This window comes from Lygodium microphyllum, chromosome 4 (assembly GCF_053477565.2).
Source record: "Lygodium microphyllum isolate KBCC chromosome 4, Lygodium_microphyllum_v1.1.10, whole genome shotgun sequence".
Taxonomy (NCBI): Eukaryota; Viridiplantae; Streptophyta; class Polypodiopsida; order Schizaeales; family Lygodiaceae; genus Lygodium; species Lygodium microphyllum.
In genome coordinates this window covers 78,623,007-78,626,732 of record NC_141138.1, presented here as the reverse complement: position 1 = coordinate 78,626,732, position 3,726 = coordinate 78,623,007, and positions in this window count along the sequence as shown.

The following is a 3,726-nucleotide window of genomic DNA, read 5'->3' as shown; positions in this document are numbered from 1 at the left end:
TACTTTTGCTTCATAATTTTTAACCAGCCATAAAGAAACTTGTGGGCATATTTGGGTGCCGATTTCTTCTTCACCATTGGCCACCTGAACTCTTATGGGATGCTATAAGTTAGTGGGAACACAATTTAGCTTGTCCATAATGGAGTTATTCACAAAATTGAATGTATTGCTACTATTTATCGAGATGAACATGACCTTCCATGAATGTTACCCTTCATACGGAGTGTATTAGGGCTCTTAGAACTTGTCCAAGCATCCATGGAAATGGAACAACTAGTGGCGGTAAGTGGCTCATCATAAGTCCCACCTGGGTCAAAAGGAACAGTCCCACCTGGATCAAAAGGAAAAGAGTCAACTGGATCTTAAAAGTACTCTTTCCCAACTTCTTCCTCAAAATCATCATTTTTAGCATTAGGTGCAATTGCATTAGCCTCATCAATATCATCTTCAGAATCCTCAAAGACTAACATATTATGAACCTTGGCTTTTGCATTTTTTTATACACACTTTGTGGCATGACCAAGTGTATACTTTTCCCCACATTTGAAGTATAATCCTTTTTTCTTTCTTTCTTTGTAGATGTCCATAGAAATAGACTTGGGATTCATATTGGGTAAAATAGATTTAGGCTTGTTGTCCCCTTGTTTGAAATCAACTCTAGTACTATTTGTTGTCCTAAAATTTCTTTAAGGTCTTAAAGCACTGAATGGTGGATAAGGTAGCACTCTTAAGTCCCCATTTGGCACATGATTGTTGCCATAACACTGCCAACTTGCCCTTGTTTGAAAATAGTCCTTGGCTATCCATAACTAGGCTGAAATGAAGACTCTCTTCTATATTTCCTTCCATAGTGCTCTGCAAGCTCAATTGCTTTGAAAAGAGTGGTAGGGTTTTGCGCCATGATATTAGCTTATAAGGATGGCTCTAAACCATAGATGTACTTGTGTAGCTTAGCTTCATCATTGATGCTCTCTACATACATGGTAAGATTAAGGAAATGGTTGGATAGGCCTCTTTGCTCTAAACCATACCATCTCCGTGCCAAATTCTCTTTTTCAAGAGGAGAGGTAAAGACCTCAGCCACAAGTGTCTTAATGAAATCTTCCTAATTCTCTACAAGTATATTTTCCTTTTTAATATACCTCCACTAAGTTTGCACAAATCCTCCAAATGCAAGAAAGAAAAATGAATCTTCATATCATCAGTTCTAGGGAATATATCAAAGTAAGATTCCAATTTGGAAATCCATTCCTCTAGATTAGATGGTGAAGTTGATTGACCATTGAACTTGGCCAAGATGATCTTATCTTTTAGCTCTCTTTCATGGAAGGGTTGTTGTCCCAAAATATTCTGGTCATGAGTATTAGGCATTGAGTCCCCAAAACGAGATAGAACTCTCCCTTGAGAACCAATATGAAACCTTCCCGTTTGGTAGAGGACCTCTAGGAAGTTGGATATTCAGTCTAAAAGCTTGGGAATTGGCACCAATCAAACTATCCAAATAGTCATCATGTCTTTGTGAAGTCTAAACTACTTCATATTGGCTATTTGGGATACCCCTTTGTCCAATAATTCCGTGACCTTGTCCATTTTGATTAGATGGTTGAAGTGGGACTGAGGATTCACTTCTTGAATAAGCTTTCTCCTTTGCTTCTTTGGATCCCCTTTGCATTTTCATCTGTTGGGAGAATTGAGCCATTATTTGAGCACTAGATTCTACTAACTTGTCAATGAAAGACTTTGTTTGACTAGTAGACAAGACCATCTGCTCTACTCTCGATAATAGCTCCATATGACGTTGGGCATGCCTATTTTCATATTCACACATGGTATTGTTAAGGGCACTAATTTCTCCATGAAATTGAGGCTCTTCAGGGCTCTCTTGTGGTATATTATCCAGCATAGAATCTATGATTTGCTAAGCATACTCATCATGGGCCTTATTTTTGCCTTTATACACTGCCATAATAGTGCAGTTCTACAGTACCCACCATCAAAAAACTGGCTATAACTTGAGATAGAAAGCTCCGATTCCCAAACTTTTTGATTCAAATCGAAGCCAATTATGCCCTATTTAAGATGAGATATAGCACATTATAACATGTTTAGGATATAAAATTTCGCAATTTAATCTTTGAATCTGAACTGTCCAGGCTTGCACCTTGTTTCAACCTATAAATGCCTTGTTTCCACATGTAAGGATAAAATGCTGGTTCCAAATGGCTACCAAATCATGTAGAAGGCTGAATAAAACCTACGGGCACCTTGTGGTACTTGCACTTGTACTTTAATAATGAAGTTGGTACATGTAAGGACCTGTAAATACCCTAGAGTGTCCTATAAATTCCATGTTTTACCCTGTTTCGCTCTTGAAGGTACTTGAATCATTGAAGGTACTTCAATCTTCAATTCTCTACTCATTGTACCTATGTGAGGGATAAGATGATAGGATGATAGGGTCCCTACACGGATCCGAATCATAGGGAGGTGGGCAAAGTTCCCCCTGGGTTGGTTGGTTGCACCCTTTCGGGATCTTCGATAGTGAGGGAGGGTCACCTCTCTTTTGTCCCACTATCTCCCTCAGCATCCACCTTTTTCCTTGGTGGGTATATCAACATGGCATTAACATACTACTCTAATCAATCAGCATGATATGCATTTCTGAAATATAAATTCAGCCCTTTTCATGAAATGCAATAGGATGGAAATTTTGAAAATTTGGATGGGAAGAGGGTCTTACCAATGCAATTCAGTGACTCACTGATTGCTAGTACTTACTCTTTACAATATTTCAAGATTGGGTAAAAGAAATCAGTCAATCAATGGATTAGAGTGAGAAATCTTATCAATCAATCGGATTAAATGTAATGTTGGAAATTTCAGTTTGAAGCCTCTAATTCATTGATTAGAATCAATATGCATCAAGCAAACATTGCATTACATAAATGGAATGATTCAAGCAATGGCTGGTTGAGATTTGATGAAATTATTAAATTATTTAATCTCTCAATCAAATGGATTAAGCTTAGCAAATGGATGAATAAGAAAGATTAAGAATTGAAGAACAGTACCTTTGACATTGTTGATGATGACATGATTAATCCCCAAATACCTGATGAAGCCTCTGGTGGTCCAATGTTGCCAAAATAATCTTCAAGGCTTGTGTATCTAATGCTTGGGAGCAATTTTGAAGCTTCACATGCTTAAGATTGAAGCATTAAACCCATTTCCCCCAAATTTTGGCTCTATGGAAGCTCTTGAGTTTCAATCTTTGACCATTTGTGCTCAATCCTTGCAATTTCTTCAAGAATCCTTACTGAAATGTTCCCACGGGCTGAAATGATGAAGAATCTTCAAGAAGTTGAAGCTTGAGCTAAAGCTTTCATGGCTATCCACCATGGACCTTTATCTAGGGTTTCAAGAGAGCAAAAGAATGAGAAATATAGCTTTATTTGGGAGTCTATACATTAGAGACTTGAAGCAAACAATGCCAATGATAATTTAGAAGCATAAGTGTTGTCAATGATCTGAAGATTTGTTGAAGAACAGGGCTGGAAATTTAGCACAAATTTTCGGTTCCCCTCCTGCACACGTGGCTGTCCACACAGTCATGAAAATGGTATTAAACCTCTTGGATTTGATGCCTAGAAGGCCATTATGCAAGCCATTGTTAAAGTGAATAAAAGATCAGTGAAGGAGAAGATCTCTACTGAAAACTCCATGGAA